General features: G+C 39.3%; 1 pseudogene; it reads right to left on the bottom strand.

The window, feature by feature from the left end:
* LOC129050566 (ADAMTS-like protein 3) overlaps nucleotides 1-15423 on the bottom strand; it is a 117374-nt pseudogene that overhangs the window by 16483 nt on the left and 85468 nt on the right.

The following is a 15423-nucleotide window of genomic DNA, read 5'->3' as shown; positions in this document are numbered from 1 at the left end:
AAAATTAAAAATTAGCTGGCTGTGGGGTTGTGTGCCTGTAGTCCCAGGTAGTTGGGAGGCTGAGGCCAGAGGATTACTTGCAGCCTGTACTTGGCCTGGGTGACAGAGCAAGACCCTATCTCAAAAACAAACAAACAAAAAAGGTCAATGGTATTCAAATTCAACTACTTGACTTGGCCACTTCAAAAGAATTTCCAAAATTTATGAAATAGATTTTTATATAAAACTATTCATAGTATGTCTACATTTATACATGTATCTTAGCTGTGAAGGCTGGTAATTACTAAAGCAGTATATGAATTGCTTTAACCAAGAAATTTCCTTCAACAGACCACATTACAGTAAAATATGCAATATTCTAAAAGTTTCTGCCTTTGGAATGGACGACAAATGCTTAGGATGAGACAGAATCCCAATGATTGTAAGGCATGAGGAAATAGGTAAATTTTCTTTTCTGCTGGCACTGTTATGGGTTGAATTGTGTGCCCCCAAAACAACATGTTGAAAGCCTAGCCCACCGTAGCCCACAGTATCTCAGAATACTATCTTATTTGGAAATACTGTCTTTGCCAATGTAGTTAGGGTAAGGTAACTGGGAGGACTTAATCCATTATGAGTGGTGTCCTTATAAAAAGGGGAAATTTGGACTGGCCAGGTGTGGTGGCTCATGCCTGTAACTCCAGTACTTTGGGAGGCAGAGATGGGTGGATAGCTTGAGCCTAGGAGTTCAAGACCAGCCTGGCCAACATGGCGAAACCCCATCTCTGCTAAAAATATAAAAATTAGCCCAGCAGGGTGGCGTGTGCATGTAGTCTCAGCTACTAAGGAGGCTGAGGCAGAAGAGGTGCTTGAACCCAGGAAGCAGAGGTTACAGTGAGCCGAGATTGTGCCACTGCGCTTCAGCCTAGGTGACATAGTGAGTCTCTGTCTCAAAAAAAAAAAAAAAAAAAGGGCATGGGAGAAATCGAGAAATTTGGACCCAGAGCCAGACACGCACAGAGGGAAGATGATGCCTGAAGTCTAAGAATTGAGGTGAGAGGCGTAAGACAGCTTCTCCCTCACAGCCCTCAGAAGAAACTGATCCTGCCAACACCCTGATTTTGGACTTTCGGGCTCCAGAACTGTGGGACAATAAATTCGGCTGTTTAGGCCACTCAGCTGTGGTACTCACTAACAACAGTCTTGTGAAGCTAATACAGGCACTGACTCTAAAACCGTGTCTTGCAGAGTTTTGAAACACCTGTGAATGTGTAAATGTAGCCTCGATCTGCACTGCATTGCAAGCCTCCAATGTGTTCTTTGAGAGAACGAAGACAGGCAGTTTCAAATCCTCTATCCCCACATAAGGTAAATATACTATCATAACTCCCCACAAAGAAAAGAGGCTAATGAGTTGACAGCATAAAAGATATCTAGAGCTGAGGAAACTGAAGACAGAGATTGTACAACTGGGGACTAGTAGAAAAGCAATCAGAAAACATTTTCCTGAAGAAACACAAAATATGAGAGTGGAAAAAACATGAATCCCTAAGAAGACAACTGGCTGAAAAAGGAAGATTTCAGAGCCCAAAGAAGAGAAACGTTTTCTTCTCCCTGAAGATATATATATATTTTAAAAGATGAGAAAAGCTACCAATAGTAGTTAAAAATTAACCATGGAAAGATGTCTTTATCCAAGTAATTTAATTTTATTTTTTTAGATATCCTCATGGGAATATACTTAAAATTGATATTCACAAACATCTACTCGTAGATGCAAATATTCAGTAAATTCTCACTGAATGAATAGCGTCTATCTCGCTGTCAATCAATGAAGCACATGGCATCAGCTACTGTACTTAGCCGAGACTCACTACTGCTACCTGGTGGCAACATGCGCATATTGAAGAAGCAGGGCCCTAATGCAAAATACCCCTTAGTGCTATAACAAGGGTCATCCATGAAAAACAGGTCATTGAGGGCTGGGCATGGTGGCTCACACCTGTAATCCCAGCAATTTGGGAGGCTGAGGCAGGAGGATTGCTTGAGGTCACGAGTTCAAAACCAGACTGGGCAATATAGTGAGGCCCTGTAGCTACATACAAATAAAAAAAAAATGAAAAAAGGGAAACAGGTTTTTCAGGAAAACAAGCATATACAATGAGAAATCCACTGGAAGAAGGAGATGTGCAATTTTCAAGAATGGTCCAACCATGAAAATATAGCTTCTTAAAGAGTAGAAAAAAGAAATTTTTTTCTCATTGGTACAGTGAGATGCTAAGCTGCAAAATCTGAGCAACAATACCTATAAGACCACCTAACATCCCATTGATGTCTACATATGTCACTCTTTATGTAAGAATACAGCAGTGTTCAACAGTACAGTTATCAAAAGCCCATGAAGTAGGTCTACTACATGAACTGTAGCAAAGCGTGTGCCTCCACCTGGCTCAGTGCACCCACAGCTGTGCTAAATGAGCACTGAATATGCAGGGCTGGTAGTCACCGCCTCATCCTCTCTCAGGCGGAAGCCAGGTCTTCCGTTTATAGACTAGCTTCTGTTGGTTGACTGGAATGGAAAGAGATACAATGAAACACAGGGACATAGGGCTGACTGTCATCAGTGACCTCACAGGCACTTTTAACCTCCCACTCAAAGTACAGCCATAACTTGATTGTGTGACGGGCCAGGAGGAGATGAATGGAAGCAAAGAGTTCCTTATCTTAGCAACAACACAGGCTGGGAAATACTACAATGTTTGGAACCAAAAAAAAAAAAAAAAAACAAAGGAACTGATGGAAAAGGATACTTCCTAGAAACCCACATTATTTGGACAAGCTCCCAAGTCAGGAAAAAAACAACATCAGAGCCATTCTGACTTCATCATAAGCGTCTCCAATTTTGCCACATTCTCCCCCACTAAGTACACCACATCCATGAGGGACAATTGCCGTAGGTATGAAAATGAGGCTCCATTTATGCATGAGTCAGACAGTTGTATGTAACACCCTCTTTGATAAACGTATTTTTCAAAACACCTTTTCAGTCTGGAGAGATCAAAAGCTTTCCAGGAGTTGAAGTCAAAGTCCAGAACTGTTTATTAAATCTGAGAGAGTCAGAACTCAGAGACAGGAACATAGAGGACTGAATATGAATGCAGACAGTGTACACCGAACATGCTGTTAAAATGTACTCTATTGGCTGGGCGCGGTAACTCACGTCTGTAATCCCAGCTCTTTGGGAGACCAAGGCAGGTGGATCATTTGAGATCAGGAGTTGGAGACCAGCCTGACCAACATGGTGAAACCCCATCCCTACTAAAAATTAAAAAAAAAAAATTAGCCAGGTATGGTGGTGCATGCCTGTAATCCCAGCTACTCAGGAGGAGGCTGCAGTGAGCTGAGATCGTGCCACTGCACTCCATCCTGGGTGACAGAGTGAGACTCCATCACACACACACACACACACACACACACACACACACATTTTCTTTTAAATGTACTCTATTAAAAGGTGAATACATAATTCGGGCAAGAAGGTGTAAAGTAATTTTTAATTATGCACGTGATATGTGAATTCATTCTTCCATTTACTTTTTATTATTTATTTTTTAATTATTTTTTTTTGAGACGGAATCTTGCTCTGCTGCCCAGGCTGGAATGCAGTGGTGCGATCTTGGCTCACTGCAACCTCCGCCTCCTGGGTTCAAGTGATTCTCCTGCCTCAGCCCCCCGAGTAGCTAGGATTACAGGTGCACACCACCACACCCGGCTATTTTTGTATTTTTAGTAGAGACAGGGTTTCGTCATGTTGGACAGGCTGGTCTCGAACTCCTGACCTCAGGTGATCCACCCGCCTTGGCCTCCCTAAGTGCTGGGATTATAGGCATGAACCACCACACCCAGCCACATTCTTCCTTTTAAACATTATTTTAAGAATTAGATATTATAAAATGTTATCTCCTCTAAAATAGTCACTGTTTTTTTTAGTGTTTCCATTTTGAAATGTATCCTTCCAAATTATTTTTAAAAATATACATATACATATATGTGTGTGTACATACAAACTCATAGAAATATGCAGTTTACATGTGTTTTTATAAATGGTATCAATAAACAATATATTAAGATCTACTGATGCTGATACTGTAACCAAACAGTATCTTGAAATACTAATCTTTGTGGGTACTTTCATCATTTCATCATTGTATTAATATCTCCTATTCAGTCAAGGACCTCCAAGTTGACTTGAGAAGAATACAGATTCTCTGAGTAGTAATTAAAAGAGAACAAAAAGTGTGTGTGTGTGTCTGTGTGTGTGTGTGTGTGTGTGTCTGTGTGTGTGTGTGTGTGTGTGTCTGTGTGTGTGTGTGTGTGTGTGTGGTGTATATTTTCTACTTGAGAATCACATAGGAAGGCCCTAAGGAGGGCAAGAAAATAGAATTTATGCCATAACAATAGACCAGAGAGACTTTAAAAAAAAAAGGTAATTATGGCTTCCCCAAAACCTTTCATAATATGACTGCCTAAGAAGACTACTGGATCAATGCTTTAAGGATGTGACACAGAAGTCAGAAACATAACTGTCTGTGGCGGCTAGGCAGATGATATAAATGCCCAGATCAGGATGAATGGCAACCAACCACTTACGCCTTTAGTGTTAGGGACACAATACATAGTGGTGTGGACCACGGCAGACCCGAGACTGGAAGGCAGCTGTTCCCCAGTTACAGTCACTTATTGCTATTGTAAAATGCAAGCTCTTCCCATTTTTACAGAGAAGCAGAAGAAAAAAAAAAAAAAAGCCTGATCTTCTGATGTAAAAATCTCTCAATTTTTAAGTGTTGATTATTCAAAATCCAAAGTTTCAGAAACAAAACAATACACTGTGCAGGCCAACACTTGGCAGGTCCCACTGCAGGCTGAATTTGTATCTCAGGGATTGGGATGAGTTAGCAACTCTCATCTACCTCCGTGCATGCTCCTCTGATGACACAACTGATGTCTCAGTGAAACATTCTGTGACAAATTAATATGTAGAACACAGACAGCTTTTTAAAGCTAAAGGGTTTTTTTCATACAGAAAACTATAACTGGTAATTGGGGCTATTTTTTAGCTTCCATTTACATTTTGGAATGGGTTTCTGAAACAGGATAAGGCAAAACCACACACTGAACTATCTTTTTCATTTCTTAGGCATTTTCAAATTTATCAGAAGAGTATCTAACTGTGTCACCTTGGAAATATATTGGCCACTATACTTCATGTCCTCTGAATGAGGGAAGATGCCCCAGCAGCATCCAGAAAGGGGACATAGGCTCATGGTTCCAGAGAAGAAGAGTTCTTCTGAAGGTATCTTGTGACAAGTATCTGTCATAGAACATCTGGGGAAGCAAATCCTGATCTTGAATCAGCCCACTGCAAGACTGCATGTTCTAAGGGCTGAAGGTTGAAGTAAAGATGCCTTAAGGATAACCATCTTAAAGGAAGGTAAGAAATGAGCCCCTGTTGTCTCTGCTCTCCTTTGCAAGAAGACATGCAGCGGCACAATACTGGTTTAGGATATGGTGCATTTAACCATCGGCCATTTTCACCAAACTCTATCTGAAACTGAACACAGCTACTCGGGAGGTTGAGGCAGAAGGATCACTTGGGCCCAAGAGTTCAAGGCTATGATTGCAGCCACTGCACCAGCCTGAGCAACACAGGGAGACCCTGTTTCTTAAACCAGCAAACAAACTGAACAAAGCAACCAGAGATTATAAATACAGAATCAATCCTTCCCCCATAAAAGTGAAGTTTGTTCTTTAACTGTCAGGGTTAGGAGCAGAAATTTAAGAGTGCTGAACAATTTTTAAGAATGGACTGCCAATATGGAAATATTGATGACACATGCTCTGTATAAAAAACAATGATTGATGACCTCTTGCTAAACAAACTTATTGTTTTAAAAATCAAGATGTTCTGGGATTCAGGTACATGAAGTTTATGAAGAAGATCATCCTACCTTGAAGATGAAATCAGCCATCAGAGGTCCTGGAATCTTAAAAGTTTGCCTTTCGGAGCCCTCTGAAATTCCACTGTTGTGTTTGCTATGACAAAGACTCCGGGGCTGTTAAAGCTGTGTTCTCCTTTGCTTCCTTGAAGTGTTTTTGATTCAATAACTAAAATTAAAATATACGATTCAAATAAGAAACAATCTTAAAGGCATTTTATTACAAAAGACATTTTAGCAAGCACAATGTCAGTATATGATATCAAAACAATGTCAAAATAGCCACTCAGTTTACAAACATTAATTGATATTGGTGGAATAGATATACCAGATTTTTAATTGCCCATAAAAAAGGAGCTAACAAGGGTGGCAGGCCCAAATAGTTCTACTTAATTCTTTGGAGCCATTTCTAGCATAAGGGGAAAGAGAAAACTTTTCTTTCTTTATATGTTTTCATGATTTAGCTAATACTCAAAGTAAAGCTATGTTCACTCATTTTATTTCTTGTTCAAAAGATCTTATGCCTACTCTTTTAGACAAAAATCACAGCAAATTTCAAATTTGCTTTTTATCAAACAAAACTTTTCATTTTGAAATAATTCTAGATTAACAGGAAGTTGCAAAAATAGTATAGAGAGGTCCTTTGTAAACTTCATTCCCTTTTGTCTAATGTTTACATGTTACAAAAGCATAGTTGAATATCAAAACCAGGAAATTGACACTGGTACAATATGTGCATAGAGTTCAATGCCATTTTATCACCCACCACCACAGTCAAAATACAGAACCACTGCATTGCCACAAAGACCTCCCTTGTGCATGAAACCCCTTTATTCGAATTTGCTTTCACATGAACAAAAGTGCTTTTAAGATTTCCTACAGAAAAAAATGTTGGCTTATCACAGTTTAAACAAAAAAGCATTTCTACTTCATTTAAATTTCTGTCTTTCCTCCCTCTTTCTTTTCTTTCTTTTATTTTCTAAGTGTCACCATACTTAGTAGATCTGGTTTCATGTTGACAGAGGCAGTAAAAAATGTATATACAGCTAGGTTCTGGGGCACCTGCGTTTCTGGCCCTGTATTTTTCTCTAACTTTCTGCCTTGGGTTTTCATTGCCTCATATCTAAAATGAGGAGTCAGAGCAGACAATCTCTCAGGTCCAACTCTATTCTAAAACCCACACTTGATTCAGTGATATCATACCAGTCTTTAACAATCTCAAACAAAGAACACAGAAGAACCAAAACTCCGTTGAGGGTCAAAAATGGAAAGCTGATAAAATGCGACAAAATAGTCTGGCATTAGGGAGCTTCCATCCATAGCCTGCTGGGCTTTGATTGTTTTCATTTGCTGGATTTTTCTCTGTCACTGGAGCAGCTGCAGGAATTCAAGTGCCCTGGGCAGACTGCGTAACAGGCATTAGGAGACATCCCTGATCATCCCTGACAGGCAGGCTGGGAACTTTTCTGGGAAAATTCAAAGGCTGGACATGAGCTACTTGATCTGGAGGAGTCACTAGCGGTCGAAGAATAATGCTGGCTACTTTTAGGCACACAAAACCCCAACCACTTTGGCCCTGATCTCCATGACCGCAATAGATTTTTGGAAAGTGTGAGATTAAATTCATTTCCTAGTTCCAATGAAGACATAAAACTGAGTGTTACAAAGTGAGTTGTCAGTAAAAATGAAATGGGGAACTGGAGATAGTAAGTGGGACCTACGGTGGATGTCTCTAAAGTCAATGAGAAAAACAAAACGATGAGCATTAAGAGCATTAAGGCAATATCAAGACGCAAAATGAAGTGGGACATAACGCATCCTCACAGAAGGCATGCAAAATACAAGTTTCTAGACACTGATTTAGCCTGAAATGACTTGATTAAATTCAAGTAGCATGCAATGGATTCGCGGCTGTGTTGGGGTAGTAATTGCTTTCCCACTGTGCTAACCTTCTGGACCACAGTGTTCCGAGTTGCAGATCGGGATACAGAGTTGGGGCAGGGGGTGTAAAAATCTGGGAAGGTAATCTGGGAGGAAGGGAGGACCAGTTGCTATGATATCCATTCCCTAAACCAAAGGCCAGCATTTTTGTTAACTTGGTTTTGATATTTTGTTTTTAATACAGAATCTAGCCACTATTTTAACAGTGTCTAAGAGTCTCAGTGACACGGATATAAAAACACAAGTAGCAAAAACAATTTTCAAGTTCACATAAATTACCCAAACCACTCTGCTTTCCACTAAATGGTACGCTTATTGTAAAATATTTTTAATTTGAGTATTTCAAAAGGCTTCTGGTTATCTAAAGCACAAACACTGGTTGCCTATCTAGGAGGCAGAAAGCAGGTGTTTTGACCTCAATTGTGTAAATGGGTAAGCAGAGTCAAAGGTGGGTGAAGAAAGACTGGTAAACTGATTTGGTGAATGTAGAGTTTATGGACGCAAACAATTCTGATAATCTGGATTAACAAAGCCATTGTGCCAAATCCACGGCAAGGTGGAGGCCGATGCAGTTCTTTAAAATTGTCATTTTTATTGGTGGCAAACTTGCTTCTCCTTTGTGCTGGTGCCTCTTAAATGACAAAAAAAGGAGTTTGTGGTGTTTCAATCAACAATTCAGATGATGTATTGACTTATGGATACCTTTAAGTTTTTATTAATTTCCACCATTTCCCTATATTTACTGCAGCCCCATGTTGTTCACAATGTGTGATTCATGGCTAGTGAGAGCTGCATGCACAAGCCCTTTGGTTCTCAGAGGTTTCACTGACCCTCTGTGGTTTCCGCAGCAAGGTGGTTAGTGTGTAGGAGACCCCAGGAAGCTTATAAACATCCCCACCAGAATTAAGGGAAGAGAGTGTGAGCCTTCTTTCCTGCTGCCCACGGCCCAACTTCTTTCTCCTCTCCAGACTTAATATTGAGGGGAGGGAGGGAAGTGTTGAGGAAGATATGATAGGTAGTCTCAAAAAGAGTAAAAATTAGAAATCAAGACTTTCTTGTATCCCCAAATCTTCACAACTCAGGTCTCTAGTGATGCCTTTAAATATTTTAATCCACTACTAGTTATTTGTAAAAGAAATTATGCCTAGAAAATGATGAATGCTTCTAATTGCTTCTAGTTGAAGGATTTGCATTGAGAAGTATCAGTTCAGGCTTCTTTCAAAAAAGGCAGGGTCATGGTAACCATCCCCAAGAGGTCTTCCTAAATTCTAAAGGCCACGAAAGTACTGTCAGGTAAACGTGGAATGAGTGTTTAGCATGGCTAACATAGTTATAAATACATCAAACTTATATGTACAGTAGAGCTGTATTTATATAGTATATGCTAATTTAATTCATGTCAATTTCCTTTGATTGGTCATTAGGTACTGTATCCATGCTTATATTTATACATCTCTATATATGGTCCTTAGATAGGACTTAAAGGGAAAATATTCTTCCAATCGAATTGGAGGTTTTTGGTTTATGACCTCTTGGCTTCTGAAGTTTATTGCTAGTCAAACACATTTAATGCTAAGGTTTTGCTACAATAAAACCTGTTTTGCAGGGATCTGCTTATTGCTTCCATTTTTGAAGGGATGCACTCCTGGAAAATTTGGGGCTGTGTGCTCCCCATAATGCTGTGGCCAGGCTTGGGACAGGACTGGAAATTCAGGATCTGAACAAACACCTCTAGGCAGTATGTCAGATGGATATTCTGTAATGAAAATTCACTCCACAGCAAAGAGACTGATATTAATGTTGCTAGGTATTTTCAGTTCTTAGTAATGCAGTCTTTTGGATAGTTATAGTTAATGTGGATGTTAAAAGAATGATTTATTACTGCAAAATAATCTTCATTTCAGAAATATCTCTTTTACAAATAAAAATTAAGAAAAAAGTTGTATAAATCCAGGAAATAAAACCACTTCTATATTTAGATATTCAGAAATGTTAACTAAGTCCTTTGTAAATGAAGCCAGTTCTATTCATCAGCAAAGAAGGATAACTTTCAGAAATACTTCTACTGCCAATTGTGAGATTGTTCAGAAAGGAAAATAGTCCAAGCAACAGATTTGTCACTCTTGGAGAAATGGGAACACTTTTGAGCCCTGTTCTTGGACGAGCGCCAGTCTTGAATATAAAGTTATGTTGAATATGCCAGAACATATACACATAAACGAATTTTTGCCTCAAAGTGTTCACCTTTACTTATTCTGTTTACTGTTTACTTATTTTGTTTTTACAATTTATAAAACTATTTTTGGAGCTGAATTTTGGGGAATGGCCTTTAATATCATGAGAATATCAAGACCATTTACTGCATTTTTAAGCATCTTTTCCATGTATAATTTGCATGCCATAAACTTTGCCCTGTTAAAATGCATAATTTAATGGTTTCAGTGTATTCCCAGAGTGAAACCATCACCATCATCTATTTATTGTTTCAAACTCGCAGTATTCTGGGAAACCAGTGTCGGCCTTCAGGGACCCCTAGATGGGAAGTTGTGATGTGCTAGCAGCAAGGCTTGTTCTGATCAGCCATATTCACTGATAAGGTTTTGTATTTTAAAGTTTGTTTTGTTTTGGTTTTTTTGTCCCACTTTGCTGAAATCTCCAGAACACTCCCAAATCTTAATTTACTCTCCATGTATTATTATTATTTTAGAGACATGGTCTTCCTGTGTCACTCAGGCTGGAGTGGCAGATTGCAGTGGTGCAATTAGAGCTCACTGCAACCTTGAACTCCTAGGCTCAAGGAGGATCTTGGACTACACGCCTGCAGTAGCCAAGCTACTCCTTGGACTACCTCAGCCTCTTGAGTAGCTTGGACTACAGGCATGCGCCACTATGCCTAGCTAATTTTTTTTAAATTTTTTGTAGAGATGGGGTCTTCCTGTGCTGCCCAGGCTTGTCTCAAACTCCTAGACTCAAGTGATCCTCCTGCCACAGCCTCTCAAAGAGCTGGCATTACAGGCATGAGTCACCACACCCAGCCATCCTATACAAAACTAGTTTATTTGACATAAAATTTGGTTTTTATTCTCCCATGAGGGGATTAATCTTAAACAGGTAAATTTCCCATTGGGGTATGAGAACAGAAAAATTCAGGGTACAACACAGATAATTTCCCTGGTTATATAGGCTATTTTGCCCACTACAGAATACTTGGGGGTACCCAACAGAGTACCACCACCCCAAGAATGGAAATAAAGGAAAATCTTGAATTCCTTCAAGAGAAATTCCAGGCACCTAGCTAGCCTTGAGAAGTAATGAGCAACTTCACAAGCAACAAGGTAATAGTGGATTAAAACAATAGCCAGAAAAAGTTAGAGTCACAGGATGTATGGTTCCCTATAGAAACTAAAGATAACATTTTAACATATGTCCCTGAATAGTTTTTCAGGAAATCTAGATCCCCACCAAATAGATCCACTGGCACAGAGACCTCCGGTAAGAGGGAACTGAGGCTGAACTCTCACTGCCTTTCTTCATCCTACATTTCTCTCTGAGGCACGTGGAGATCACGCCCAAGGGCCAGATCTAACATTCTTTTCTGCTGACTCCAAGTCTTTAGGCAAAACTTCCCTTTCTTAACCAATTGCAAATCAGAAAATATTTGAATCTACCTATGGTCTGTAAGCCCCCACTTCAAGATATTCCACCTTTTCAGGTCAAACCAGTGCATAGCCTCCATGTATTAATTTGTGACTTTGCCTGTAACTTCTATCTCCTATCTTTAAAAATCCTTACATGTAAGACATCAGGGATTTCAGGTCTTAAGCATGAGCTGTTTGATTCTCCTTGCTTGGTGCTCTGCAATAAATGCTTCACTGTCTCTGGCTGCAAATCCTAATGTCAGAGTTTAGCTTTGCTGTGCCAAGTAAGTGGACGCAAGTTTGGTAACATTACCCATTAACTTAGAGAAAGTTTTTTTGCTTGTTGGTTTCTTTTTTTTGGCTAACTAAACCTTCAGGATATTAAAAAATGTTAAGATTAAATTCTACTTATAGAGGTGGGCAGGTCCTTTCACTGTAATTCTCACACTTCGACTTCCCAAAGGAACAGCAATTACATTTTCTTCTCCTGGGAAAGAATAGAACACAACTGTAATAAAACCAGTATACTAAAGGCCCATGAAAATGAGCAAGTCAATCAAAACTGGGGGTGTCTGCAAAACATTCTTAACTATATTTCATTTCTGTAATCCTAGCACTTTGGGAGGCCAAGGTGGGCAGATCACTTGAGGTCAGGAGTTTGAGACTAGCCTGGCCAAGATGGTGAAACCCCATCTCTACTAAAAATACAAAAATTAACCAGGTGTGATGGCGTGTGCCTGTAGTCCCAACTACCCAGGAGGCTGAGGCAGGAGAATTGCTGGAACCCAGGAGGTGGAGTCTGCAATGAGCTGAGAACGTGCCACTGGACTCCAGCCTGGGCAACAGAGTGAGACTCTGTCTCAAGAAAAAAATAAATAAATCTTTGGAAATCACCAACTATGTGTAAAGCAGATGAATATTACATAATTTCATTTAAATACACCCTTAAATAACATTAAAGAAACGTTTAAAGTAAATGCACTGCCTACCTCAATTGCCTTTACTCTCGTGGACCAATCCACGTGCTTTGATGAGGGTCTGCAAACCGTGGCCCCTGGGCCAAATCTAGCCACACCTCCTCATTCATTCATTAAGGCTGTTTATGCTCATCAAGGTAGAATTGAGCTGTAGTAATGAAGACCATATGGCTCAATAAGGCTAAAATATTTACTGTACTATCTGACTTTTCACAGAAAAATTTCATGATCTTGGCCTAGACAATTACCTACTGGAAATCCTGGTCCTCATAGATGTTTTTTCACACTGCTACATACTCTGATAATTTAATTTTTGTGTTCACATAATAATCTAAGCTCATATATGATATTTTATCTCACTAGTCCCCTATCTGAACATTGTCTGTTTCTAAATGAAACTAGAACATTATCAATGATATGAATTACTTCAAGCAGATGTTTTTGTCTAACTTACGCAAAACAATTTTTTTTGGATAAACTCTCCAGAGTGAAATTAGTGAAGCACAGGATATCAATATATTGATTGACTAGTTTGCAAGTTTTTATTAAATAGAGATACCTGTTTATTATTAAAAATTAGAAAATGCAGATAAACAAAAATACAAAATAAATCTTTTTCTAATCCTATTGCCCAGAGATAATCACTTCTAACACTTTGACGAATGTCCATTCCAGATATTTTGTTTGTTTTTAACATGTATACATGTAAAAGGAAAGACTGAACCATACCTAAATGTCCATCAATAGGGGAACGATTACATAAACAAGAACATCCATACTAAGGAATACTCTACAACTGATAAAAGTAATGATAAGAAGCTATATGACCTGATGTGGAAAGCCTGCCAATATATACATTGAAGACTTTAAAAAAGGAAGGTTAAAAAATAAGACAGTGGTATCTTGGATATGACACTAAAGGCACAGGAAACACATGAAAAAAGACTAAATTTGACCAAATCAAAATCAAACCTTTGTGCACAAAAGGACACTATGAACGGAGTGAAGAGGCAACCCACAGAATGGGCAGAAACATTTGCAAATCACATCTTGGAAAGGGGTTATTATCTAGAATATATAAAGAATACTTGTAACTCAACAACAACAAAAAACAACCCAGTCAATAAAAAGGACAAAAGGACTTGGATTTCTCCAGAACAGCTATACAAATGGCCAATAAGCACATGAAAATGCTCAATATCAATAATTATTAGGGAATTGAAAATCAAAACCACAATCAGGTACCACTTCACACCCATTAGGATGAGAATTATACAAAAAAAAAAAAAAACAAGCAGAAAATAACAAGTATTGGTGAGGATGTGGTGAGAAGAACCCTTGTTAATTGGTGGTGAAAATGTTAAATGGTACAACTACCATGGAAAATAGTATGGCAAGTCCTCAAGATATTAAACATAGAATTACCATATGATCCAGCAACTCCACTTCTAGGAATATACCCAAAAGAATTGAAAGCAGGGACACAAACAGATATTGGTACATTCACGATCACGGCAGCATTATTCCCAGTAGCCAAAAGGAAGAAACAACCTAAGTATCTATCTATGGATATCTATCTAAGGCTGTTTTTGCTCTACAAAGGCAGAATTGAGTCATGGTAATGAAGACCATATAGCTTAATAAACCTAAAATATTTACTGTGCTATCTGGCCTTTCACAGAAAAAATTCGTGATCCTTGGCCTAGAGAATTACCTACTGGAAATCATGGTTCTCACAGATGTTTTTTGGTATATATCTACAATGGATTATTATTTAGCTTTTTTTTTAAAAAAAGGAGGGGGCCAGGCATGGTGGCTCACATCTGTAGTCTTAGCAGTTTGGGAGACCAAGGTAAGAGGATGGCTTGAGTCCAGGAGTTCGAGACCAGTCTAGGCAACATAGGGAAACCCAGTCACTACCAAAAAATTTTATAATTTTTTTTAATGTGGGTATGGTGGTGTGTGCCTGTAATCCCAGCTACTTGGGAGTCTGGGGTGGGAGGATCACTTGAGCCCAGGAGGTTGAGGCTGCAGTGAACTATGATCAACCCATTGCACTCCAGCCTGGGTAACACAGTGAGAGCTTGTCTTGGGAAAAAAAAAAAAAAAAAGGAAAGAAAATGACGCATACTACAACATCAGTCATTTTAAGGATCCTAGCAAACAGCTCATCGTTTTGAAAACTGGTAAGTAAAGAAAAGATTAATGCATTCATCATGCTTTGTTGTCTTTCCTTTGTTTTGTTTTGTTTTTGGAGACAGGGTCTCACTCTGTCACCCAGGCTGGAGTGCAGTGGCTGATCTAGGCTCACTGCAGCCTCTACCTCCTGGGCTCAAGCGATCCTCCCAACTCAGCCTCCTGAGTAGCTGGGGCTACAGTTGTGTGCCAGCATGCCTGGCTAATTTTTGAATTTCTTGTAGAGACTAATTTGAACAAACAAGCAAAAGTGATAAAGACTTCTGAAAAATCCTCTCCTCCATAAAATCAGTAAAAACACCAGCAAAAATGGTCAGAACCAACATTTTTAAAACTCTGGAAATTAACCAAAGGCTTGCAACAATCTTAGCAGTAATTATCAAAGAAAAGTGCTCAGAAAGAACAGTGAGCTTTGTGGCTGCTAAGCTGCCTATTTCCATCTCTCCCCATTCTCCACCTCCATGGTAACCTCGAAAACAACAGCCCATAATCACAGTGCAAACCAGCAGCCTGGCAGACTCTGCAGGGGTAGAATGGGTTTGGAGCTCCTTCAATGCCCAATTCTCGATTATTATTTGACCTGTGTAGTGGTTCCCTGGAAGACTTCACTCACAAAGCTGTCTTTGGTTTACCTAACTGGGAGTTTGCCCAGTGTAAACAGCTTTTCCCCAGGAGGCATTTGACCAAAACAATCAG

The sequence above is a fragment of the Pongo abelii genome, chromosome 16, assembly GCF_028885655.2.
Source record: "Pongo abelii isolate AG06213 chromosome 16, NHGRI_mPonAbe1-v2.0_pri, whole genome shotgun sequence".
NCBI lineage: Eukaryota > Metazoa > Chordata > Mammalia > Primates > Hominidae > Pongo > Pongo abelii.
The sequence above is the reverse complement of the archived record's forward strand: the minus strand, read 5'-3'. Positions and strand labels throughout refer to the sequence as shown.